The sequence below is a fragment of the Camelus ferus genome, chromosome 15 (assembly GCF_009834535.1).
Source record: "Camelus ferus isolate YT-003-E chromosome 15, BCGSAC_Cfer_1.0, whole genome shotgun sequence".
Taxonomy (NCBI): domain Eukaryota; kingdom Metazoa; phylum Chordata; class Mammalia; order Artiodactyla; family Camelidae; genus Camelus; species Camelus ferus.
Genome location: NC_045710.1, coordinates 10,891,991 through 10,919,148, shown reverse-complemented (window position 1 = coordinate 10,919,148; position 27,158 = coordinate 10,891,991). Strand labels below are relative to the sequence as shown.

Here is a 27,158-nt window from a genome sequence, read left to right as displayed (position 1 = left end):
TTCCCTTGCATCATAGAATTTTTCAAAGTGTTTTTGCAAACTTGCTCTTGAAGGTAGTTACGTTTTTCGGACTAAGCACTTGCAAAGACTGTTTCGGTGGTCCCATCAGATAACCGTGGCCCCTGGGCTGGGAATCCGTTAATAGTAAGCGCAGGGCGGAAGGCTGGGTTCCGAATCCAAAGTAATTTGGGAGTGGGGTAGAGGCTGGGGTGATCTGGCTGAATGCAAAGGCACTAACTTGAGGGTGGGTGTGCCTCTAGCGACTGACCAAAGGGCCTTTTTCCCTTCTTTTTTCTTCTTTTTCTTTTTTTTTTTTTTAAGGGGAATAGTGGATATGGAGGAATTTTGTGTGTAGAAACAGAGGGGCGGATCCAGGCTTCCCCTTGGAGGGAAAGGCAGTGGCCAAGGCCAAGAGAAGGGCAGGGTTACCGTGTGCGGAGGCCAGCACCAGCTCCCGGGCGCAGAAGGGGTCTGGGCGCCGGCGTGGGGACCCGGGCGGGTGACGGCGGGGGCGGGGCTCCCCGGGGCCCGGGGCGGGGCGGCAGCGGCGGGCCGGGCTGGGGGCGGGCCGGGGCGGGGCTCCGGGGCCGACTCGCTGGCTGCGGCCGGGGCTCCACGCGGGAGAGGCGTCCACAGCGGCGGCGGCTGGGGCAGCGGCGGACGGGCGGCCGAGCAGGGCGGCGGCGACTCGGGGTAAGCGGGGCGCTGGCGCGACGGGGGCGCGGCGGGGAGCGCGGCCGGCGGCCTGCGGGCAGGCGGGCTCGGGAGGCGCCGGGCCATCCCTGCCATCCTTCCCCGGCTCCCGACGCCCCTGCAGCCTTCGGGGGGTGGGCGAGTGGAAGAGCCGAGGATCCAGTCCCTTCTTCAGCGACCGCCGGCTAGGCTCCCCATTGCCCCTTGTCCCGAGGACAGCCTCCTGATTGTATTCCAGATCACCTCCCTCGCCCCTCAACCACTCAGCCTCCTCCCCCCACCCCCAGCGCCAGGTATCTTCAGCCCCAAAGCCATTCCTCCAGGAGACCCCAAGTCTCTGCTTCCCCGTTCCCACCACAAGAGGCCTGAGCTCCCCACCACTCTTTATAGCTCCAGAGGCAGGGGTGACCCCCACCACCCCACCCCGCCCTCGTGCCTGCACACCTGGACCCTTCTGCTCCCACCTGCCTAGATATGCTTAGCCAGCCAGCAAGCTGCTGTGGCTTGGACCCAGGCCCCCTTGTCATCGCCCTCCCCGCCTCCAGAATCCCAGTCTGAAGAAAGGGGACTTGACGGATCCTGAGCTTTGGGAACAATTTGACCCACTTCCGAAAGGGCTGGTCCCAGGCCAGGCTATGTGGTGGAGACACCTGTCTTGCCTGCCAGCTGAAGGATGGAAAGCCTCTGTCAAAATGGACCAGCCGGCCCCTGGGTCCTCCTCCAAGCTGCCCTACTTGCTGACCAGTGTCCCCAGAGACCAGGACCGACAGCTTTGTCATTTAAGACCTACAAAGCTATTTGCCGACCCCACCCTCAGATCCCCAGAGTTCCTCCAGTGGCTGGGTTGGGAGTGTAGGGTGCAGCACTGGTGGGGCCACCCTTCTGGGCCTGGCCTCTCATCCCAGGGCCTTGTTTTCTAGCATGCTCCCAGGGGAGCCCAGGACAGAGTACTGGAGCTGGTATTCAGGGCCTTGGCCCCACAGCCTTTTGGCCTTCCTTCCTTTCTCTGCTGGAAACTTTTTCCCCTTTTCACCAGTCACCATCACTCTGGTTGGGCCTGAGCCATCTGCACAGCGCTGAGTCCCCAGGGCACAGAAAGCTGGGCTGGGACCCCGAACGGCTGAGACTTGTGCTGGGCCAGCAGGGTGGCTGCTAGCCAGGTTGGGCTGGGCATCTGGGCCTGGGGGCCAGAGCTTTAGGATGAGTCGTTCGCTGGCCTTCATTGCTCTCCGAAGGGGGTCCAAGGGCTCTCTTTGCTGTGAAGAGAGGAGGCAGAGCAGGGGCTGTTTTTCCTGCGTGCTTCTGACTGTCTTGTGTTGCTATGGTGACAGTTTTGCCTCTCTTCCTCCTTCTGACTCTTCTGGGAGCTGGTTTTTATTGGTCTGTTGTCCTGTCTTTTATGGCTCTAATTTCTCCTTTCTATTTGCTCTGAAATAAACAGTCATAAACATGGGCGCTGGGCCCAGGCTGGGGCTTGTGGAACTGCACCTCTTCCTGGCCTTGGGCTCCTATGAGGGGCAAATAGGGGAAAGAGGTGGGGGCTGACCTGCCCACACTCCCTCCTGCCCCGCAGCTGTGGGAGGGGGACAGTGGCATCACAGTCTTGGGCACACCGTGGGTAACACATGGCCTTAGTGCTAATAATAGACCCAAGTGTGATGGAGAAGCTCACGATGTTATTTCCTTTCATCTCACTGCAACCCTGTAGGGTCGGGGCTGTCCCCACTTTGCAGACGACAAAACTAAGCTCAGAGTGAGCTATTTCCCTGAGGTCACTCTGGTTTTAGCATATGGTTGGCACTGAGTTTTTGTTGAATGAATGGAAAAATGATGGAGCAGGTGTGCAAACGCCCAGCTCGCTGACTGTTTACCCTGCGGGCTTCTGGGTCCCGCTCCCAGGACAGCAGAGCCCGCTACTCGCATGTTCTGTGAAGTGTTCTCCAGTTTCCCGACTGGACTCCCACGGAGGCCAGCTGCCAGAGAGCTGCCTGCCAGGTCCTTCATGCACCCTTGCCCCCAGCTGTTGGGGACTCAAGTTGGGAGGGGAGTCGAGCCACTTGTGACTTCCTGTTTCTGCTCAGCACCCAGAAGCGTTCAATTTGCTTTTACTCTCAGGGCCTGGATGTAGGCAGGGGGTTGGGGGCGCTGAGCGCCCAGGAGACCTTGCCGAGCCAGTCCTGGGTGAGGAGTTCAGAGCTTCCAGGGCCCTGGGTCACCGACTGTCATCTGTCAGGGACACTCCAGAGAAGCTGCCCCCTCTTCCCTTTTATTTTTCCCTTCACTTCACACTCTCTTCCCCCCGCCCTCCCCTTCCTCCCTTCGCATTGCTTCTGCTCTCAGCCTGTTAATGATAAGCTGGAAAAGCATTATGGTTGCATGCAAAGACCAGGGAGTCAACAGCCTCATTGTCAGATGCTGGCCCTGGCAAGTCAGTTCACTCCTATGGGCCTCAGTTTCAGTCTGTAAAATGGGGTTGATAGCATCTGCCCTAAGGGCCACATTTGCTTGTTTTTGTAGGATGGAACGGAGTAGCTTACAGACGGTGCTTTGCAAAGTTGAAAGTCTGAGGGGCACATAGAGCCCTCCTCCTGTTGGGAGGTCTGGGTATTCAAGAGAGCCCCAAACCGCTGCCCAGAGATTGAGAACTGATTCAGGAGTAATTAAGCTGTCAAATCTCCAGACTTGGTACTGACTCAATCCATTTCTTTATTTATGTACCTTGTGTTAACTGAGCATCTAATCTGTACCAAATACAGTTTGGGGAACAGGGGCTTTAAAAAAAAAAAGAACACTATTCCAGTTCTCAAAGGATGTAGTCTGGTGGTAAAGACAGACATGAAAAGAGGCCCCTAGAATGCCATCGGAGAGGTGGTGAGGTAAAGGAAAAGGCGAGGTGATGTGGCGTCCAGAGGTGGGGATTTGACTAGGGGTCCCCATTAGGGCTGAATCAGGCAGGATGTGCTTTGTGGCTGAAATAATGTTGTCCTACCACTGCCCACCTGGGAAGCATCGGGGTGAGGCTGCCTGAGCTGAGCCCCTGGCTCAGCGCTGGTGAGCAGGGTCAGGAGAGGGGCACACGGTAGGGAGCCGGTCCTGCCTTCCTTGCTGAGTTTTGACTCATCCACTCATAGTAGCCTCTGGCTCCTGTTTCATCTTGTTCAGAATCCTTTCTCAAGGAAAAGGCAGCATGGTGATTGGAAAGACACTGGATTTTGGAGTCAGCCATGAGTTCTAGGTGTGATCCTGAAAGAATATGTAACATCTCTGAGCCTCAGTTCTTGCATTCTGTAAAATGGCAATAATGAGACTTGCCTTCTAGGAAGTAAACGATCTGTTGTATTTATAGGACCTGGCATGGTCCCTCCCTCACAATAGACGTGCTGTTATTTAGTTATATTGATTAGAGAAGAGTTCTCAGTTACCAGGCCTCTGGGTCCTCTTAGAACCATTGGACTAATTCTGGTCTTCAGAGATCTATCCATTATCTGAGAAAGTTAAAAACTGCCCTTCCTCAGGCTCCGCACGCTGCACACTGCTGGTTAATCGCTGAGTTATCTCTCAGCAGATAAACTGTGTTCTCCACCATAGCAAGACTGCAAATCACCAACACTTTGATTTCCTCAAAGGGGAACAAATTTCAAATGCCAACAAACACCCTGAGTTTCAAAAACATGTTACTATCTGTGAGAATGTACTTTAATTTGATGCAGTCTCACTTGTTTATTTCTACTTTTGGTGTCAAATCCCCAAAACATCATTGCCAAGACCAACATCCAGGAGATTACCGCCTATGTCTTCTTCTGGAAGTTGTATGATTTTAAGTCTTATGTTCAAGTCTTTAATCCATTTTGAGTTACTCCTGTGCATGGTGTAAGAGAGTGATCCAGTTTCATTTTTTTTGCATGTGACTCTTGTTTTCCCAACGCCATTTATTGAAGAGACCATCCTTTCCCCGTTGTATATTCTTGGCTCCTCTGTCTGACAACACTTTAAAATGACTGCTCCAAATTTTTTTTAATCCTGGGGATGTTTAGCTTCCTTTTATTTTTTTTAAGTTGCCATATATATGTACCGACATTTTCTCCAATCGTCACTGCAACTCTGTGACATTAGTATTTCCGTCCCCTTTTGACAGTTAAGGAAACCGGGAAGGGTCAGGTCGTTTGCACAGAGGCCGGCAGCTAGTAAGGGGTAGGGCCAGAATTTAAAACGAGTCCTCCTTGCTCTTCGTGCCAGAGTACACAGTCTCGTCATTTCCTTGGCTGGCATGTCAGTGACCTAAAATAATTGTGTTTGGGGAATGTGAGCAGATTTTACTGGATGTGGAACTGGTCAAGGCTATAACTCAGGCTCATAGTAAATATTTAGAGACTTTATTAGGTTTTTGCTCTCAGCACAGCATTAACGAGGCTTTCTGAAGTTGGCTAAGGCTTCATTCCTAGAAGTGATGGACAGGAGTTTGGCGTGTCCGAGTGAAAAGAAAATGTTTGATGATGCTCAAAGTGGCTTCCTTTGCACAAGGAAGGGTTCCTGGTTTGTTGCTGAAATAAATTGAATTGGTTTTATAACTGAATGTATGAACGGAAAGCATGACAGATGCCTCCCAGCAATATAGGGACGGAAGCAAGAAGGTCAGAAGATGTGAGCTGGTGGCTCTTCAAATGCAGGAGTGGATGGGACTCAGTGGGTCAGTATAACTCATGTCTAAGCAGATGGAGGTAGAAAAGCAATCACAGAATTGCTCGCTCCCAGCCTTCCTTGGGTAATTTCGAAGCCTTATTTCCCTGGTTTGGGAACCCAATGAATCCAAGAGCTGAAAACTGTGCCTTTTTTTGCCAGCAGTGTGCTTACCCGGTCCAGCTTAGCTCTGCAGATGGATCTGTTTCTATCTGCAATCATCTCAGGGCCTGAGTCTGGTGTCTGCTTATTTAATGACTTCATTTTCTAATAAAAATTCTATATGGCATAGATAATTAGATCTTTAAAATGAGACTGGGGAAATGGAATGCCCCCAAAGGGTTGAACTGCAGTTTTATGATGGAACAAGCATAAATATGCGCTCATTCATTCATTCACTTAACTCATGTGTACCGGGCAGGTTCTTGCCCTGTGCCGTGCTAGACAGAACACAGTGAGGTGACCCTGCCCGCCGGTAGCTGTCACTCCCACCAAGGCAGGGGACCGTGGAGAGTGTCATAGAGCAGCGTGCGAGGTTGTGGAGGTGGGGGTGGGAAATGTAATTGTTTCAACCCTTATTGCAACACAATCTTTCTGGGTGTTGTCTGTGGCGCACCGGAATCACACCTGACACGGGGCAGGGAGAGGAAGCCTGGAAGCCTGGATGGCAAACGACTCGGCTTTGCCCTCAGCTCTGCTCCTTGCTGCCTGGGTGGGGCAGGAGGAGCAGGTCTCTGTACAGGGTCCCCTCCATGTCCCCAGTTTCAGTTGCCCACAGTCAACCTTGGTCTGAAAATATTAAATGGAAAACTCCTCAAATAAACAATTCATACGTTTTAAATTGTGTGCCGTTCGGAGTTGCGTGATGAAATCTAGCCCCTTCCTGCTCCGTCCCACCTGGGATGTGAATCTTCCCTGTGTGCAGCATATCCCACCCCACTTAGTCACTCAGCACACATCTCTGGTATCAGATAGACTGTGGCGATGTTGCATTGCTTGTGTTCAGGGAACCCTTATTTTACTCAGTAGTGGCACCAATGCCCAAGAGTAGTGATGCTGGCAATTCAGATCTGCCAAAGAGAAGCCATAAAGCGCTTTCTTTCAGTGGAAAGATGTAAGTTCTCAACCTAACAAAGAAATTAAAAAAAAAAAAATCTTTGCTGAGGCTGGTAGGATCTATGGTAAGAAACCGTGAGGGAGAAAGAAATTCCTGCCCATTTGCCGTCATACCTCAAACTGCGAAAGTCACGGCCACAGTGCATGACGTGTTCAGTTAAGAAGGAAAAGGCATTAAATTTGTACAATGACCTACTTTGAGAGAGACCACATTCACATAACTTTAATTACAGTTCCAACTTTTGTTATAATTGTTCTATTGTATTATTAGTTGTTGTCAATCTCTTACTATGACTAATTTATAAATTAAAGCCTTATCTTGGGCACGTCCGGATAGGGAAGACCGTGGTATATGTAAGATTCAGTACCATTTACAGTTTCCACCGGCATCTCCCCTAAGGATTAGAGGAGACGCTGTACTTCACTTTCACTGTTGGTAAAATGGGAGGGTTGGGTTCGGTGACTTAGAAGGGCGTGTCCACGTCTGCCTGATGATGCTAATAAACCCTTGGGCTTCTGTCCCCAAGTGACGGGTGAAGGAGCAGAGCCTGGCAGCCGTAGTCAGCAGGGTTTCAGAGACAGAGCTGGGATGGGGAGAACCAGGCATGTTTGCAAAAAACAGAAGCCATGCTCTCCCCCGAGCAAGGGAGCCAAGTCTGACTGTACATCCCGATAAATGGTTGAACGTCAAGGCTGACGGCAAAAGAGACAGAAGGGAGGCAGGAGCTCAGCGGAGCGGGAGGGGCCGTCACCAGCTCACTCCCACGTCCCAGGGTCTCCACCAACTGGGACGCGGAAGGCTGACCTCACAGATGCTCGGCGACTGCAGTATGCGCTTCTGTTTTAAGTTAATATCCTTTAAAGAAAATCATTTGGTTTGATGATTTCCGGGTTTTAGAATAAATTAAAGTGCATGATCATTTTAGGGTCATGAGGAACGAGAGCAGACGCACGACTACCTCAGCACACCGTCAACCTCTCTCATTCCCACTGGCAGCGAAACTCAGGCTCTTCCGGTAGCAGTGACGGGGCTGGATCCCAGGCACTGGAGTAGACAGGCAGAGGAGACCTGGGGTCTCACCCTGCGCTGCCCGCCCAGGGCGGCCTGGGCTCTGACAATTTATCTCATCTCTCTGAGTCTTGTGTTTCCCTCTATGAAACATGGGCAGCAGCAGCATCTCCTGAACAATGAGCATTTAATATCCATGTTTAGCAATTCCCCAAAGAGCTTTTGAAACAGAGATCCCCGTACTATGGTTGTTCTATTGTGTTAAGGAACTTGCATAATGTCGTGTCAGTAGGATGGTCTCATCGCTGGTACCTGAAACCATGCCTGTGTGCTCTCAGAGCATGGTGTCTCTCTACCACCCACCCTGGCAATGAGAGCCCTCCATATGTGAAAAGTGTGGAATTAAGAAGTGTGTATCTTGAGTAAAATCCTCATCTCAAAGAGCTAGATGTGTCTCCACACCTTGAAACTGGAAAAATAAAAATTACATACATGGCTGTGTTTCGAGTGCTTCCCTGGGAGTGGTATCTCTGAGTTGGACTGACGTCCTTCTAGGGCATCCTGTGCTCAGCTCAGTCCATCAGAGGTGAAGGCCACCCCGTGGTCCTGAGCGGGGGTCTCTGCTGTGTGCAGCGCATGGCCTCGCTGAGCCGTGGAGCCAACTCATGTTTTAGAACCTCCCTGGGGTCACTGGAGGTCATGCGGGCACAAGCGAACCATGGTCTTGACATACAGATGCCAGACTTGTGTGTTGTCAAGGCTGGAACAACACTTTTAGTCTAATCCCTCTATTTTACAGAAACTGAGGTCAAGAGAGAGAGTGAGAGAGAGACAGCGAGACAGACACAGAGAAAGATTGAGACAGAGACAGGGAGAGAGAGAGAGAGAGACAGAGAGACAGAGAGATTGACCAAAGGCTTTTCCAAAGCTGGGATAAAGACTCAGGAATTCAGCCTTGGGAAAGCTGCAGCTGGATGATAACCCTTTGAGATCCAGGCAGGTGAAATGTGTACTTAGAGGGTCCATGAGAACCTCCCGGGGCTCAGGGTGACTGTGCATCTGGGCCCACAGACCTGGGTGGAATCCTGGCTCTTCCAACTTGCGCAGATGCCTTAGGCTTATTGAGTTTTCTGATTTATGAACTGAAGTTAATATTTGTGGCTCAGCAATATGGCAAAGAACACAGGCACGCCTCTTTTTTTTTTTTTGCACTTCACAGATACCACGTATTTTACAAATTAAAAGTTTATGGCAACCCTCCACCGGATCGACTCCGCGCCATTTTTCCAACAGCATTTTCTCACTTCGTGTCTCTGTGTCACATTTTGGTAATTCTCGCAGTATTTCAAGCTTTTCATTATTTTTGTATTTGTTACGGTGATCTGTGGTCTTTGATGTGACTACTACAACTTGCTGAAGGCTCAGACGATTGTTAGTGTTTCTTAGCAATAAAGTATTTTTTAAGTTAAGGTATGCACATTTTTTAGACACGATGCTGTTACACACTTAATAGTGTGCAGTATAATGTGAACATAACTTTGTATACACTGGGAAACCCCCAAATTCATGTGACTCACTCTATTGCAGTGGTCTGAAACCGAACCCCACAATTCCTGCAGGTCCTCCTGTAGATGAGTTAAGCATATGTCAATTTCCCCTTTTTGCTTGATCTCTTAAGAAAATGTGTTTGGTAAGTGTTTAGTCTGCTTCCTTGAGGCTTCTTGTTTGTTGTTTTAGATCAGGAACAACAGGGAACTTCTTTCTCTGACAGACACGCCCCTGAACTGGCCCTGACAGAGCACCCCCCAGACCCACTCTTCTGGACCTTTAATTTCTAGCTCGTAAGCCTTCATTTTATACTTGAAATGAACCTGGCCGTGCCGTTCACTTGAGTGTAACAAGGATAAAAATCCAGTGGGCATCCAGCACCACACCTTCTATATAATCTATCTCCCCACCAGTCTTTTATTTTGTAAATATGTGTGTGTGTATTTTTTTTTCCTGAAGAGTTAAGGTTTCGGATCTGTGCCCTCGAGTACCTTCAGAAGTGATAAATGGGGCTGTGAGCTATTTTCTGACATTCCCTTATTTGCAAGTCCAACACCCTAAAAGCTCTGAAATGCAAAGGTTTTTTTTTTTCTCATAACTCATTTTTTGGAGGCAAGAGCTGGCCTGATGGTACATGAGACTATTTATAGTTTTTATTTATTTCACGCAGGATGAACAAGGTTTTCATCGGGAGGAGTGTTCCAGACCTTGCTGGGGGTGCACAGTCCATGGTGTGTGTCCTGTATTACCTTTCTAAAATCTGAAAAATTCTGAATTTGGAGGCATAGGGTTTCAAAGAAGCTTTTGTAGCTTTCATTCAGAAAGCCCAGAGGAACTCGCAGCATCACTGGAGTCGGCGGGTTGCGAAGGCACAGGTGGGGCCCTCCCGTGTCTGCTTGGTACCAGATGCTGCGGTGACGTGGTTCATCGTGTGTTCATCAGATACCTTCCTGGCCGGTTTTATATTTCATCAATTTAAATAATAGGAAATAAATGAAATGACCGTGCTTGGCACAAAACCAAAACCAAAACAACAACAAAAACTTCTTAAAGCAGAGTTTCCAAAGTTTCATTGGTACAACGTATTTTTGAAAAAATTCCATAGAGCTGAAATTAGCTGGGAATTTTTGTTCTAGTGTGGCTTAAAAAATTAAGTTTCATCATTCACCTTTGGAGGGAATTTTTAAATCTTACTCATCATTTTAGCCTTGAGAGGAGGAAGCGGGCTTGGAGAGTGAACATGGGGAAGTGAAAAGCCCCCAGTAGGCGTGAGAAGGATCTTCGTTCTTATCATGGGTCTGTTGTTGACTTGCTGAGGGAGTTGGGCACGCTGTTGCCCTTCTCTGCGCCCTAGAAACTTCATTTCCAAATCAATTACTTCTTTCATTCTCTCTCTGTCTCTCTGAGAGTCTACGGGTAGAGCCCGGGGCCCCAAAAGAGAGCGCAAACGCTGAGCTTCCTGCCTGGCTGTGTTCTGGAAGCTTCCATCCGGCCTCCAGGCAGCCTGGAGGGAGGGGAAAGGCTTCCGTGGTCTCCTTCGCGCCTTTCCTTTACACGTCTCTCAAACACCGATCCTCTGATGCCTTAGGCTGGTTGGTGTGGGATTCATTGTGGCCCCCGGCACCTCTCCTGATGCCCAGGGAGGGCCCACGGAGTGTTACATCAGTTATATTGCAGGGGACCGTTGACCTGCTGGGTCTGGCTAGCGCCAGCAGCTACCCTGCATTACTGGGGCCACAGTCAGGGCTGTGTTACGGGGTGAAGGGGGTGTCGGGAAGGAGAGTCAAAGTTCCCTATCACAGAGCAGGACCAGTGCAAGGTCTGCCGGAGGAAAGGAGTAGGTCCCTGTTAGGACCTCTGTGGCCGAAGTGTTGAAATATAGATTCAGGTGAAGGGCCTTGGGACTGACCTGCCTCCCTCTCACTGCCTTTATCTTTCGAGTTTACGCAGAATGTATCATAATTCTGACTTTTGCCAGGTTGAAAGTTCCCTCTAGGATCGAGAGAGGTTTAAAGAGTTGATGGTTCTCTCCCCCTGGGAGTACCTGCCCTGCCCATCCAGGGGCTCCTCACTCAGCAGTAGCTCATGACAGGAACCGGGGCCCTGGCTGCGGCCAGGGGGTTTCCACGAGGCAGAAGTGACCTTGAATTTTAGGATCCTGAAGTCCTGCAGTTTGCACAGACTGTGGGAGCCGCCAGGCAGCTGTAAATGTGGTTGACACTGGGGCACACTGAGATGAGGGCCCCTCTGGGGGTGACTGGTCCTTAGAAATTCGAGAAGCCTGGACTTCTGTGTGTGAGCATGTGAGTGTGAGTGGCTGGTCTGTGTGAGTGTGTGTGAGTGTGTGTGCAGTGTGTTCTGTGTATGTGAATGTGCATAGGTACGTGTGTGAGTGGATTATGTGTGAGTGTGTGTATTCAGGGGTCCTTTCAGATCCTGGGCGGTGCTGCCAAGGCCAGGGTCAAGGCCTCTGGGCAAGGCTCCATTTCAGCCTGACCCCTGGCCTTTGTGTAACTCACGAATGAAACTGACCACTGAGGGTCTCCCACGGGGCTCAGGGACCTTTTGTCTTTCAGGGACCAGTGACCACCGAGCATGGCAGTTCTGAGCTTAACTGACAGGAAACAACGAAATGATGTTTTCTGAGGGAGAAAGACCTAATCCTTCTGCTTTGGGAACCTGGACCCCAGTCAGAGCTTATTTGATACATATTTGAAAAGACTCAAGTCGTTTGCCCATGCTACTTTAAAAATAAAAACAGGAGAAAAACCTGATATGGGTTTTAAAAAAATAAAGTCCTAGAAATATGTTCAGTTTCATTTAGTAACTTATTGGGGGAAGATAAGAAAAGGTTATGCAAGAGACAAGGAAGGGAAGGGGAAAGAGAAACACAGAAGAGACGCTGAAGCTGCCTTCGCCCTGTGACGCGGTGGTCCCCGGTCTCCTGGTCCAGGCTCTTCCAGGCCAGACCCAGGCAGGGCTCAGCAGAGCCGGGAGGCTGGACGTGAGGGAGGAGGAGGAAGGGGGGGTGAGGTGGGGGTTAAGGATTTTTGCAGTTTGCTTGCTAAGCATCTGAGGATCAGGAAGACCTCTCAGGGTGGGTGGTGGAGAGAGCACCGTCCAGGGAATCCCCTGGGGGTTGAAGTCTCCCACCAACCCCCCCCCTTTTGTCATCCTTTCTCTCTCTGTGCCTCAGTTCCTTGGCCTGCAGTTTCAGTGGCCCAGAACCTTCCTCCTCATGGGTCCAATTCGGGGGTTTCCTCCCAGCAAGACTGGGGGTGAGTGTGGAAGTTCACGCCGGTGTGTCTGAGATGAAATGCTGTGTGTGTGTCCTCTGCTTTCCCCTCGCTTTAGAACCCCTCTGTGTCCAGGCCCCAACACCCACTTCCCGTTCACACTGTCCACTCAGTAACCTGCAGGTAGGGCTGTGGGTTGTGCAAATTTATCTGTTCCACCTCAGATTCAGAAAATGATTTGAGTCGCGCGTATCAGCTAAAATAGCACCAGTATGCTTGATATGTCGTCACATATGCACACGAGTTATTTTTTCTCCCTAGCTATTTATAGGTTAACCATACCGACATGGCCCCTCATTTTTCAAAGTATGCCACATTTTAAATTATGTTAAGAACCAAGATTATCATCTTCATTCTCTTTTGCTTGTCTGTTTGTATATATTTCTCACCCTACAGACGGCCTGGCATGGTAGATGTATTTCTGTCTCTTTCGCAGAGAAAGACTGAAGCTAAGACAGTTTTAAAAACTTGCTTTAAGACATAGGTTGGAAAATGGGGCACCACGGTTTTGATCCAAGTCTGCCTGGCTCTCAAAGTCCTGCACTTTCCCACATCACTCAGTCCACCCTGCTTCCAGGGCACCGTTTTATTTTATTTTTTTAGGAAAAGAAAATCTTTTTTTCCTGCCGCAGTTCTGCTTAAGCCTCAGAAAATACATCCCAGCTGGAGCCCTTTGCCTCCTTCCGGAGTTGAGTCCCATGTCTCTCTCTACCTTCATGTAAACTTCATGCAAATGATAGATTTCCACGTAACAGACTTTTCCATTCACTCCTCAAGTGCCAGACACTGTTCTAGAAACTTTCATGAGTCATTTAATGGGAGAAGAAGTTGTGGACTTCATTTTATAGAGGTCAAAACTAAGTCTCAGGGAAAGTCAATTATTTACCCAAAGACAGATGGCATACGGGAGGTTGTGGCTTGCTTTGTGAATTAAGGATTCAGAATACGGTGCTGTAGGGGTTTGGGATGTGGCCTTTGGCTTAGGACCAGAGCATCCCCTTGACGAATCATGAAATCTAGTCCAGCTGACCCCCCGACTCTCACCCTCACAGTGCCTGGCTTCCTCAGCCTCTGTCTGCTGCGGTTAGAGCCCGATCTGGTGGTTGTGGAGAAAGGCTTGTTTCCTCTTGTCTTTTCCCATCTTGCATCAGCCTGTGCCATCCTTGGCTCATCTGAGCTGGCTCGAACTCCTCTTCTAGTTTCCTGGCTCAGTGCAGACTTGCCAATATTATGCATTAACTTCATATTACAGAAGAGAACACGGTGATGTGATTTACCCAAGATCACACATGAGTTACGCCTGCTGTTTCCAAGATGCTCTTTCTTTACCCAGACAGATTCTTTGAGATTCACATCTGGTCTTTCATTCTCCTGGAAAAGTCCCCACCAAGTTCATCCATCCATCCATCCATCCGTCATCCATCCATTTGCTCAGCTCATTTATTGAGCCCCTACAGTGAGTGGGGTACTTCTCTGGGTCAGTATTTGCAGCTTCAACAGTGAACCAGACACACAAAACCCCTGCCCCCATGGAGCTGATATGCTGTTGGAGAAAGATGGGCCATAAACCTATCAACAGGTAAAATGGATCTTGCGTTAGGTGGTCCCACGTTCATGAAAGAAAATGAAGCAAAGATGGGTGTGTGGAGTGAGGTGGGCAGGGGAACTGGGGTGGGGAAGAGTTGCTATTTAAAGTTGGGAAGGAAGGCTGGAGGGAGGGAGAAGGAGTGAACCACGCAGCTAGCTTGGGGAAACGTGTTCCAGGCGGAGAGTCAGCAAGTGCAGAACCTGGGGTGGCATGTACCCGGCGTAGCAGGGACAGCACGGAGGCCGGGGCTGTGGCAGGGTGGACAAGTGGCAGGCGAGGAGGTTGGGGAGACAGCCAGGGACTGGCTGGTGATTTCGGTTCTCTCCTGAGGTTCCCTCCGACTAAGACCCTTGGCTGTATTTTTGCAGCCTCCTTTCCCGCTGGTCTGCCCCCACACTGGCCTGTGCACCATGGACCAAAGGCCTCGAGTACCCGTGGTTTTCACATCCCAAGCACCTAGCGCCAGGCCTGGGGTGGAGGGAGAGGCAGCATTTATGATAATTCTGCCCCCTTTTTTTCTTTTTTTTTTTCCCCTCTTAAGGCCAAGGAGTCTAATGAAAAGTTATTTACAGTTCTTCTGATAAAAATGGGAATTTTGAAGGCATGCCACACTTCTAAACTCCAATTAGCCAGTTCCTTTTTGGACAACCATCTGAGGGTTGCCAGGGAAAGAATAAGACGCCAGAACCAAGCTGGGAGTGGAAGTTGTGGGGAGGAGAGTGTTAACTGGAGTCCTGAGGAAGAGGGCTGCACGCGAAATCCCTGGGGATTAGCAGCGCTCCTCGGATCCCTGCCGGGACTGCTGTTTACAGAAGGGCGACCACAGGCTGGAGCAGGGAGGCTCTCGAGAAACCCTCAAAGCGTGTCGGGAGCCCAGCCAGGACTTTCCACTCCCCACTGTGCTGACTCAGAGGGTAGCTGGGGGGGGGCCCTGGGAGCCTGGAAGGCCTTGTCTCTGGAGACCTTTCAGGAAAGAAAAGAGCATTTTCCCTGGTGGGGAGTTTCCCTCACAGAGCTGAACGCTGGTCTCTGAGAGGCCCTGGCTGCTTCGGAGGCAAAGAAAGAGCTTAGGAGATGCAGCTAAAGTCGGGAGAGAGGAGGGCTGTGCAGAGGCCCTCCAGGGACACCATGGGGTCAGGGGCTCCCACGGCTGTCAGCTCCCACCTTCATATCCGCTCCCAATCCGAATCCTGCATCCTCGGGACAAATGGAGACTTAGAACAGTTTGTCCCAGCTCAGAGCAGTTGGTCCAATAGTCGGAGAGGACGGAGAGCAATTAGTGGACGCGGAAGCTGGAGGACCTTCTGAAGGCTTTGGAGAGCCATTAGGGAATTCCACCCAGGCACAATTGGGTGAAATTGGGTGTGCAGCCCGAGGTGCGTGTGTGTCAAAGTGAGTGTGACATAGTTCCATTATGGAGTGGCCATTAGTGACAATTGGGAGGGAAGGGATTCCTTTCCTGCTGGTGTGTCAGGTGGTGGTTTTGTTTAAAAATAAAAATGGGGAAAAGGAAAGATGTGTCTTGTAAAGTATTCAACAACTCCTTTTTGACGACGGAAGTGTGCAGGCACCGTGCTAGGTGCTTGTGTGGACACAGAGGATCAACACAGCTGTTGTGGGCCTTGCTAGAAAAACCGTCCTTCAAAGAATGTGGGATAAGATCAATTGAATGACTTGGCTTCAAATGTACGTGGCAGATATTCAAAGGTGGGGAGACAGAAAGCCACAATACCTGATATTAAAAAAAAGGTGGTATGTATATGAATTTTTTAAAGTAGTAAGTTTTTGCATGTGAGTCTGTGCACCTCCAGCATTTTCCTGACTGTACACAAAGTTTTTAGGGTTGCCTAGATCCTTTGTTACAAAAAAGAAATAAAATGTATAATCATTTGTCATACTAAGAAACCATGTTTTGTATCTAGAAGTACCCTTGCCCCCCCCCCCCAAAAAAAAAAAAGTAGGGAAAAAAAGAAGAATGGAGAGTTACTTCTGTACCTGCCAGTGATCTGTGTAAGGCAAGTGACAGCACTTCCGGGCCTTCATCTCTTCTCCCACTGGTGGACTTGACCTTCGGTCCTGCAGACTTCCCTCCCCCAGGGATATTAGGAACGTTACAAGCTTTGAAAACAAGTTAAAAAGCTCTGTACACATTGCAGGGTGTTACTAACATGCCCACGAGGGACCTCTGATAACAACGCGGGACCTGTGAGAGGCTTGGGTGAAGTCTAACCTTTGTTCACGACTCCCATCTTTCTCAAACGTTGCTTCTCCTGTATGCCTCTGACTGCCTATTTGGGCTTTCTTCCAGCTTTCAGAATTGCTTTTCCTGACTTCTTATTAGCGTCTGCTTTCTGCAGTTCAGTGCAATGCTCTACAAATGCACACGTGTCTGTGTTTACCTATACACCATGGGGCCGATTTTTTTTTGGTGGAAATTACACTAATGGAAGAAAAAAGGCCAAGATTGTGGCTCAGGCTGTGAAAGGCCAGGGGTGATATGTGAAAACGGCACCTGTGGGTAAACGGGGGAGGGAGGTGTCAGAAGTCGGCCTGCTGGGGTCAGGGTAGGAAACCAACAAAAGCAGCAGGCAGGATGCCAGCTCTGTCGGCCCCCTCCCACCCCAAAATAGCTGCTGAAAATGGGGCTTTCTGGTGAGCAGATCAGCTGCTGCAGAGTGGAGACCGTGCGCCTTGTATGTCAGCAAGCGGGGCAGAGCGCCGACGCAGCCTGCAGTGTGTCTAAATAAATGATTAAGGTGACTCACCCATTCCCATTGAAAGGAGCTTTTTAAAAAAAGTGAAAGTAAGAGAGAAAGTCGAGAATAAAGCTGAGACAAAGAACACTAGGAGTTGAGGTTAAAACAATGGGAACAAGAAAAGTGCATTAGTCACTCTTTTCAGATCCTGTGAGCCTCTGTCCTGGATGACTACGTCCCTGACTCGGTTTTAAGGTCAGGGTCTCTTTATGTTTGAATTTCCTGGTGAAATAACACACCATTCCCAGTGCTGGCCCCAGGCCTGTGATGGGCACTCAGGGGACATTTGTCATGCTGTCCAGCTCAGGAAGCCTTCCTGCGGCCAGAGAACAGCCTCTCAGCCACGGGCAGAAGAGCTGAGGCTCACAGCCCATTCAGTTCAATGGAGATGGAAGCACTTCATCTCTTTTATTGTATTTTCTCATCTTCTTTGACTCCATTATTCCCTGATATCAGGAACCGACCAGAGATCAATGAAATCTTTATGATTGGCTGGTATGTTCATCAGTCCGTGGTTTGCAAATGAGATTTTTACACCAAAGATGAGACAGTCTTGTTTTTAATCACACTAGGCTGTAATAAAGTATACAGTTTTGTTCATCTCTTGGCCATTTGATTTTGGGCCATCACTTCACCACTCTTAGGCCCTCGGGGCCTCCTTCATAGAATGGATGTGGGTCCTTCTTTGATGACCTCAACTTAATACCTGCAAATATGAAATGACTTAATACAGCATCCAGTGGTGTATCAGTCAGTGTTGCTGCAGTAAGAAATAAGCCCCAAATTTCAGTGCTTATTGTCAAGTGTAGCCGCAAGTGTCTCACTTATGTCACACGTCAGGGGCTGCAGGTTGGCATCTGTGGTGCTGCCCCACATTTCTTATTCTGAGACATGGGCTGAAGGGGCTGCTGCCTCCTGGAATGTGTCTTCCTCACGACAGGGAAGAGAGTCAGCGAGGCAGACGCTTGAGATGCTTTTTGAAGCTTCTGCTTTATTCTCCTCACATTCCATTTGCTAAACAGGGCAAATGGCCAACTTTCATATCAACTGTGTTCTCATCCTGTGAGAAGGGACATGGTACAAGCAAATCACATGGCAGCCAGAAAGACTGTATGTTCTTTTTACAACCCATACACTGTAGACCTATTAAGCAGGGTATGAATGTTATGTTCTTAGTGAACTAGTATTTGATGGCATAGTAGGAACTGAGCTCATATCTGGTGTTGATATATAAGTCAACTGGACTGCACAGGATGAGCCAACATTCAGCTATGCTAGAATGTAGCCTTTCCAGCATGGAAGACATTTTGAGTCATTTACCCTTATACGTGAGGAGTAAAACCTAGCACAGTGCCTGGAAAATAGTTGATATTTGACATGTACTAGCTGTTTTGAATAAGTACACGAGGTCACAGCTGCTCCAAAACTCTGGGAACCCGAGAGTCAAACAGATTTAAGGTTTCCAGTCTATTTCAGATGAGAACGTTCGGCAAAGTGTGTATTTTAACTGTGTGCTAGGAAAACAGGTCTATCAGTGTATTCTTAAATTCAAATATAATCACATCTCTGAAGACCCTTTTTCCCTTATGGTGGAACTCACATCATGACATCAAAGAACTCTCAGTGTGCAAACAAACGTAACCCAAGGTCCCCAGCATGGTTGATGGTCGCTGTCCTTGTGAGGGACAGTCATCACTGCACTTTTGACCATTGTTGCGTCTCTCTTTGCGGCTTTCCAAAACACTTATTATTCATATCTTTTGTTGTTATTGTACCTTCCTGTCTTGCTAGGAGCCACGGTAGTCTGTTAAAGTTAGAGAAACGAAAACCAAGGCGTCAAGATCTGAGGGCAGGGCCAAAGGTCAAGCAGGGGATGTGGCTCATCACTCCTCCCCTCCCCAGCTGTGTGACCTAGGGCTAGTTACGCAACCTCTCTGGGCCTCATTTTTCACATCTGCCAAATATAGATGCTAATAACTGCATCTTTGTCTTGGGGGTGCTGTGATGATTTAACAGGGTGATGCATGCAGAGCGTTTGGAGCCCTGCTTGACACAGAGTGAGTGCTCAGTGCACCCACGATCTTTTTTAGTTTTCAGCTTTGACCAAACCCAGGTGCAGAAGGAAGAGTGGCAGGCAGAGAGCAGCAGTGTCACTGGTCTTTGAGAAGGGGGAGCAAAGGTAGCAATGAGGCTTTGGATTGAGGCCGGGGTATGGGACTCCATGGACGGTGAGGAGGAAAGGAAGTGGCCATGCTCCGGTTCCAAACAGCCTCCTGACCCAGTGCAGACACTGAAAAACTCTCCAGGGTCCTTGTCCCTGCTGTACCTGAGCCTAGGCCATCAGGGGGCTCGCCCTGCTGTGGTGGTGACTCAGGCAGCAGCTTCCCAAAGCAATGCTCCTTTGAGGCACACTGGACAGTCACAGGGACGTTGTCCATCTTTGTCCAGGGCCTCTGATTGTGTCTCTCTGAAGGCCAGGTCAGGTCATGCCTGGCCAGCCTGTGGAAGGCGTGGGGCCTCCAGGTGTGACATGTGGCTCGGGAAACAGGCTCAGAGCCAGTCTCGGGCAAGAGGGCTGACGGGGGCCCCGGGCGCTGGTCACAGTGCAGGTGAGCGCCCCACACGGTAGGAGGCGTCTCCTATGCATGTAACGTCCTCTTTGGGTCCTTGCAAACCGTCATCTCGTTCCCCCTAAGACCTTGAGTAGACCACTCCCAAGAGGCCAGTGTAAACTGTATCTTGAGCTCACAAAGCATAGAATGTCATTCTGCTTTTTATTCTGCCATTGAGATTTACCGTTTCTCTAACGTCTTTAATTTAAATAATGCCATCCTGAGTGTCCAGAAATTTCAAAGTCCACTGCAACATCTAACCCTTTTGTCACCAGCATGGACAGGTTTTAGCCAGACAGAACAGCTGATTTAGACTGCTGTGTGTTAGTTACAATGGGGAAAGTATAGGCCTTATTTACATTTAACTCTTTCCCTCTCTGCTGGCACTAACTAGGGGAGGCGTTCTGTGTGTCATTCAAGGGCACAAGGACACTGATTTGCAGGAGGATTCCCACCTGCGTTACTCTTCACAACAGTCCTAGAAATCATACCTTATGATTTATGCCCATTTTATGGGCGAGGAAACTAAGGCTCAGGGGCTCATCTGAGCCCTTGGCCCAGGTTATAATAGCTAGTAAATGGAGGGGCCAGGACTTGAACCCCAAAGACTGACTCAGAGCGTGTGTTCTTGGCATAACATAGGATCGCGGTCAGTTGTGAGACGCTGGACAACGTCCCTGTGACTGTCCCATGGCCAAGCTTTCTGAGGCCACTTTCTGTCCCCAGCTGCTTGGGCCAAAGTGGGCGAGAAGATGCATTTATGAAAGCCTTTCCAGTGTGGCTCAAAAGTGTTTGTGTGAGGCTGGTCCTAGTGGTCAGGAGAGGTGATCCCCTGGGTGGGAGGGCGCACTCTGCCCAGCCGTGCAGTGGCGTGGAGAGGGAGGAGAATGCAGGGTTCATCCCACCCAGGCTCCCAAGTGGGTGAGTTGCTCCCACCCGCTCCCTGTTGTCAGCCTCTACCCAAGACTGGACGGCTTGGCTTTGCAGCGGGGCTGTGACGACTGCACCTCATCTCCTCAGTAAAGCTTGGCAAAGGGAGGAGAGGGGAAAAAGGTTCATGTTTATGTGGGTGGTTTGGAGACGGCAGTCTGGTGAGCAGACCCCTGAAAGAGGGGGAGGGGAGGCACGTCCACATCTGCAGGAATAGCGTGGATGGTACAGGCAGGGGGAAGAGAAGTGGGGTGACCCCGAGGACAGCATGCTTTGCTGATCAAAGACCGAAGAGGAGAGTCTGTCTGGGGGAGTAAATGAAGCCAGGAGAGGGAAGGGCTGAGGGGGAGGCCGGACTGTATCTTCAGAGCCTTGTAGAATGGGTTCTCCACAGGGAGACAGGAAGTTGACAGTGACTGAACCCCTGCTGTGCACTAAGCTCCAGCTGCCTCTCGTCTCATCCCTTTATCCCTTTAGTAACTTGGCAAGAGGCCCAGGTAGCCATGGCCCAGGTGAGAGACTGAGGTCCTCGTGTGTCTGCAATCAGGCAGCTCACAAATGTCAAAACCAGCGTTTCAACCAGGTCTTTTGGATTTCAGGGCACATCCCAGGCCAGCTTCAAATTTAAGTATGTGAATGAATGACTGAGCTATTGTGCTGTACACCAGAAACTGACACAACCTTTTGAACTGACTCTACTTCAATTAAAAAAAATACAATTTAGACATTTGTTAATTATTTAGTATCTGAATATACTTATTTACTGTCTGCCCCATATCCACTGTGATGATACAGGAAGGCTCAATTTCTAGCCCCTAATGTGCATTCACACAGTTCAGGCCTGTAAGACATCTTTTTGGAAGGGAGGTTGTACTAGGTGTAAGTTCATTTCTTGAGCAAGTTAATGCATCCCCTGTTGCCTGGTATGTATTAGTGTGAGTTCTACCGAGAAACAGGACCAACAGGACATATACGTTTGTTCAGACATATATACAGACATGTGTATCTCTGAGGAGTCCCAGACCTGTAGTCTGCAGGCTGGAGGCCCAGAAGAGCTGATGTGTAATTTTAGTCTGTATCCAAAGGCCTGAGAACCAGGGGAGTTGATGGTTCGAATCCGAGGGCAGGAGAAAGTGACATGCCGGCTCGGAGACAGTCAGACAGAGAGCGTGACTTCCCCTTTGCTCAGCCTGCGTTCTCTCCAGGCCTTGGAGGGACTGCGCCGGGCCCAGCCACGTCGGGGAGGGGAGCTCGGCTTTGCTCAGCCCGTATTTCAGGTGTTCATCTCACCCAGAAACAGCCTCTCAGACACACCCACCTGGAAAAGTGTTCAGCCAGGTACCTGGGCACCTCGTAGTCCAGCAAGCTGACACACGGTATTAACCTTCACAGAGACCGCCTTTACTAATATAACACAGGTACAGAAACCAGAACGTGGAAGTGAGGAGGCTTCAGCCCTGCGTGTGCCTGCTTGGGTTTGGCAGTGCCCGGAGCCCGGGCGCCCCTCGCGTGGACCGGCTTCGCTGGACCTCTCAGACTCCGCGTTCAGCCAGTGCCAACCCTCTCCGCTCTCAGGGCAGCCTCGAGCTCTGCTTCATAGGTGGACCGAACAAGCAGGGTTCTTTGAGATCGTCTGGACTAGGGATTTTCAGCATGTCTTACGTCCTGGCCACATGGAAACTGGTCATCTTTGTACAGTGCGCAGAGGACACGGGTGAAGCTGCTTGTGGCCTGGCCACCCTGACCCCCTCAGCGGTCCCCCAGACCAAGGGTATAAATGAGCGCATCTTTGCCACTTGGTCGGATCTGTTTTACAGATGGAAATACTGACGCCCAGGGTGGGAAAAACAGAGCTTCCTGGTTACTGCTTGAGACCATCCTGCACACTTGTGGTTGCACTGTGTGGCTGCCTTCCCATTGTAGCCACTTCAGATTTCTGAATTATTCATCAGCCATTTGTTACACATTGTCAGGGACAGCTGACTCGTGTGTGTGTCTGTATATACACACGTGACCACTTCCCAACCGGGTTATAAATTACCTAGGGACGGGGTCTTTGTCATCTTCGCTTTCCTTTCTTAAACCCTCCAAACTGCCAAGCATAATGGCTTGGACTTTTCCTATGTATTAAAGTATAAATAAATAATCATCCATCCTTATCCTTTTAAATAAACTGTGGCATCCTCCTGTGTCAAGTATCCCTTCTTCCCGAAAGCATTCCCAAGTGTCCCTGGCTGTAAATCATCTCTGCTTTGTGTGACCCTCAAGAACATTTTCTTTGTGACATCTTCGCGCTTGGGCTACTTTCTACCTTACGTTAGAGTCGTAGGTGAAGGCATTCCATCTCCCTTTCCAGTAATATGACCGCTTTGAAATTAGAGCTACGTGTGATGCACGTAGCAGAGTGCTATTTACTTCACAGGCAGTCAGTTCAGACTCAGCGTTGTTTGAGGGCTTGCTGCGTGTCAGATGCTGCAGGGGGTCTGTGATACGGGAGCTCCTTTGAACTTCAACAGTCTTGCCAGGTGGGCGTGGCATGCGAGCTCTATTTCACTATGTGAGGAAACTGAGACTCCAAGAGGGAGGCACCTATTCAAGACTGCTTTAGTTGAAGCCAAGACCTCTGGGCTCCAAACCCCATACCCTTTGTACCACCCAGGATACATCCCTGCTCGCCTTAACTAATGTCTTCTGAATAAATATACAAGCCAAGAAGGGGGCGGGGCTCATTAATTTAGAGGCTAATAAATGTGGGGCATAAGGATGCGTGATTTTTGCTAGTGGCCATCAAATTACCCTCGTGTTGAGAAAAAAATGAAAAGAATGTTGGTTCTCATGGATGTGTCCTGCTCGCCTGCCAGTTGTCCCCAGGACATCTGCAGTCAAGTGAAATATGACTTGCAGATGCGAGAATCTTCTGACTGTCCTCAGCCTTTCTCCCCTGATTTCTGCCACAACGAAAATGGGAATTCGTGCTTTTTCATTTTGCCAATAATCAGTTTCCTTGATAAGTCTTGCATTTATGGGGGAAATCTAACCAGCCGCGGGCCTCCAGGAGGCTTTGTGGTCATGGCTCCGTGTGTGTGTGGGCAGCACGGCTGGGAACATCCTGCTTTATTTTTTCTGCCCTACTTTTCTCTTATTTCCCATGGCAGTAATTGACCCCTTTCCATGTTGAAGACCCCCCAAAGGTGGAAGAAAGCATGTACAGCGATGCTGGATTCATCTGCCATGTGATTATCGAAGTGTGGCCTCCAAGGATGTTACTTCCCCAGCCCCATGCATTCCTGACTCTGATCAGAGCCCGAAAGCCCCAAATCATGCTTCAGAGTTGGCAGTTAGCAGCAAGTATCTTCACAGACATCTGTGAAGAAAACATGCCTAGAGGAAGCGTCTGATAACAACAGAAGCCACCACGCCTGCTCGACAGATGCATCTTGGAGAGCACGCTCTCCCTGGGGACACGGCAGGGCATGCCCAGAGAAGATGTGATCAGCCAAGCTAGAACTCGGTGAGGTCAGTCTTCAAAGGGTCTTCCCAGTCCTCGTGTGGCCCACCGGTGTGATAATTCCCTTTTTTGTGGATGCAAACGCTGAGGCGCATCCACTGAAAGGCCTGATTTTAGAGACGAGCCCTTCGGATCCCAGTCGTGACCTCCCTGGACGGCCAGGTGGACACCATGACTGAGCGGGGTGCTCTACTCTGCCCCACATTAACTCTCTGCCCCGGATCGAATCCCAGCAGCAGAGTAGAGATGCTGAGATGCTGGCTCAGCGTCAAAAAGAGGGATGTACCTCAGTGCCCTTTCCCACGTCCGGGTCTGTGTGTAGATGAGCTTGACTTTCAGCCATCAAATCCTGCTCAAATGTCTGCTGGAAACCAGGCGCTGTTTAGGTGCCGGGAGGCAGGGGGAGTGAGGGTTGATGTATTTTCAGCCGTGAGGACAATTCTGGTGGAGAGTTCTTCCTCAGAATATATTTTTACATCGTGGAACTGGTCTTGGCAGGAGACAATCAGAAGGCATTCACTCATTTTTTATTCATTGAATAAATAATTCTGAAACAGTTACTATGCCAGGGTGGGCACTGAAAATATGACAGGGGGCGGGACTGACACGGGCCTGGCTCTGAACACTTGCTTACAGGATATCTGATTGTGGGTGACTGTGGACAGAAAAAAGAACTAGGGCTAATGTCTTTGTAATATTTTAGGGGGAAAAATGTGGGGAAATGTGTAATGCAAACAGAATTGTAGAGGGGATGTTTAGGCATTTATTTACCAACTTTTGTGTGTTTCATTTCCATTTTGATTGTATTTCTTTTTCACACAAAACAAAAGTAGTTGTCCATTGAAGTCCCTTGAAAACTTCCTTGGCTGGTCTGGACCAGCTGGAAACGACTCAGGTCTGCTTCTTTGGTGGTTTTGCATCATGGGGGCAGGCTTTTGCAACACTGTTGCACCCTCAGATGTTGGAGAAGGTTCTCTCTCCAGGCCCTTGCTTCTCTGTATCTCTGCCTGCAGAGGCCTTTCAGCTGCCTTCCTCTGGGGCTAAATGCTACCTATTGTTAAGCCGCTGAAGTAATTTGTGCATTTGACAAATATTTATTGAATGCCTACTTTGTGCCATGCATAATTCTAGGCACTGGGGATATGACACATTAGTGAGAAAAAATAGATAGTAAAGTTTTAGTGATAATAGGAAAAGGTAATAAAGTAATATTTATTGCCTTGTAGTTTCTTAGAAGGTCAAAAGAGCATGGAGAAAAAATGAAGCAGAGTAAAGGGCATACGTTTGGATCCGTGCTGGATGTGTCTGAAAGGTAAGACCAGAAGAATTTCCTGCAGGATTGGATGTGGGACGTGAAATAAAGAGGAGGCTGAGATGACTCCATAATCTTGTCCCATGAAACTGGAAGGATGGAATTGTCATTAGCTGAGATGAGAAAGGAAGTGGATGAAGCAGAATTGGGAGCAGAGACAGGGAGTTCGGTTAGGGGCCATGGTAAGTTTGAGTTGAGACTTCAAGTGTGGGTTTTGAGCAGGCGGTGGTGACCACAAGCCGGGGGAGGTGAAAGCTGGAAATACGCATCTGAGACTTGTATCAAAATAGAGATGATATTAAAGCCATAACACCGGGTGAGATCACCAAAGACATGAGTCCTGATAGGGAAGAGACTGAAGATCTGAGTCCTAGGGAATGCCAAGGTCAAGACTTCTGGGGAAAAAAAAAAAAAGAGAGAGAGAGAAGGAACCAGCCAAGGAGACTGGGAAGGAGCAGACATTAAGTGGGAGGAAAAATAAAAGACTGTTATTTTAAGACTTTCTAGAAGGGATGATGACTCAGTGGTGCACAATTGCTGACGGTCTAGGAAAGATGAAAGTTGACCATTAGATTTCTCATCGTGGAGGTCATTAGGGTCATCCACCTCTGACCCCAGCCCGCGCAGCCTGCCTCCTCTGCATACGGTACGCTCCTTTAATGACACCACACTCATCTGGTGTCTTTGGATAGCTGTGCCACCACGAACTAGCTGCATGTCTGCAATCTTGCAGCCATCCTCACTGTGTACGATGTGCCTGTGTAACGTGAATGAGCACCTCCTATGTCTCGGCACCGATCTAGATGGAATAAATCTGCCAAGTCAGTTGGGCATTCCTCTGCCCTCGTCTGTCTTACAGCCTGAGGAGTAAGGCAACGCTTATAGGATCTCATAGCAAAAGAAGGAGATTGAGATGGGAAAATTATGGGAGCTCAGAGGACAGGAATTTTCCTTGGGGGTCAAGATTAAGACCATAGTTGGATAGGCCTTTGAATTTGGTCTTGAAGGATAAATAGGGTTTGGAGTTACGGAGTTAAGTAGAGAGTAGACTCTTTTAGACAGAGGGGAACAGAAGAGCAGGGGCCTGCAGGTGTAACAGCCGGAAAGGTGACACTGAGCTGGACGGTGGGGCCTGGGAAGGAGAAAAAGAAGGTGAGGCTAGACTTTTGGCCAGGTGAAGAGGGCGTTAGAAATTAGACGCTGGGCTTTATTTCTTGGTCAATGGAGAAATCATTTAAGGCTTTGGAGCCGTGGAGTGACGCAGTGATAGCTCTGCCGCTTTGGGAAGAGTTGCCAGCCACGTGTGCAAAACCATCCAGTTGAAAGATAATAAGGGCCTAAACTAGGGCAGCAGCAGTGGGAGGGGAGGGGGGAACAACGTGAGACACTGCAGAAGCGGAGTCCGTGCTCAAGAGTGCAGGGTGCGTGGATCGTAGCTGGGGCTCTGGGCCCCTCCCTGAAGGCCACGTAAGCCCCTTCACATGCAGTGGACCATGCTTGTCACCTCCACCCCCATCCTCTTCCGAACTGGGAGCACTCAAGCTTCACCTCATTAATGAAATGAAGCTTGTTTATTTTGGAAACTCTGTGATTCACACCGTTTCTGCGTGTAGGAAACAAAAGAACTCTGCATTTCAGGACTCTCCACCTGCACTCTGCCCACTTGAAAGAGGTAATGGTGGGGATGTGAGCCACATGAGCTCGGGTGAGGGTCCCTCCAGGTCACCTCCAGCCTCCCAGCTCTGATCAGTTGCATCTGATCTGATCAATTGCATCCAGCGTTTTCAGTAATTAAGCAAAAGCAGTTCTCAAAGCCTGGGGAGGGATCCACAGTGCCTCCCCAACCGGCGGTGCCTAGGAAATGCCAAGTGACCCAGATGGGGTGCAGGCAGCCTGCCTGCTCGTTTTCCCCAGAAAACCCAGCCCTGGGGAGCATGGCCTTTGTGCCAGAGGATGGAAACCCTCTCTTTGCTCTGCGACTCCTTTAGCATCAGCTTGGGTGGGCAGAGATGTGGCAGGTGAAGGCCCAGGGGGCTGATCACTGATTTCGGGAAGGTTGGAACCGCGGGCTGTGGGGGAAGGGCCTGGCCCGCAGCCAGTCCCAGGATCCCAA

The 27,158-nt window shown here is 49.6% G+C and overlaps 1 protein-coding gene across 2 annotated transcripts in view; it reads left to right on the top strand.

Moving 5' to 3' along the window:
* The first annotated feature begins 554 nt into the window (after positions 1-554).
* The window catches only part of CYRIA (CYFIP related Rac1 interactor A), a 96,665-nt gene continuing 70,061 nt past the window's right edge, over positions 555-27,158 (top strand). The window contains exon 1 of one of the 2 annotated variants that reach the window (XM_032497064.1): positions 555-693. The gene's annotated coding sequence lies outside the window, so the exon portion shown is untranslated. The remainder of the gene's footprint in view (positions 694-27,158) is intronic. The other variant, XM_032497066.1, reaches the window with a different exon arrangement.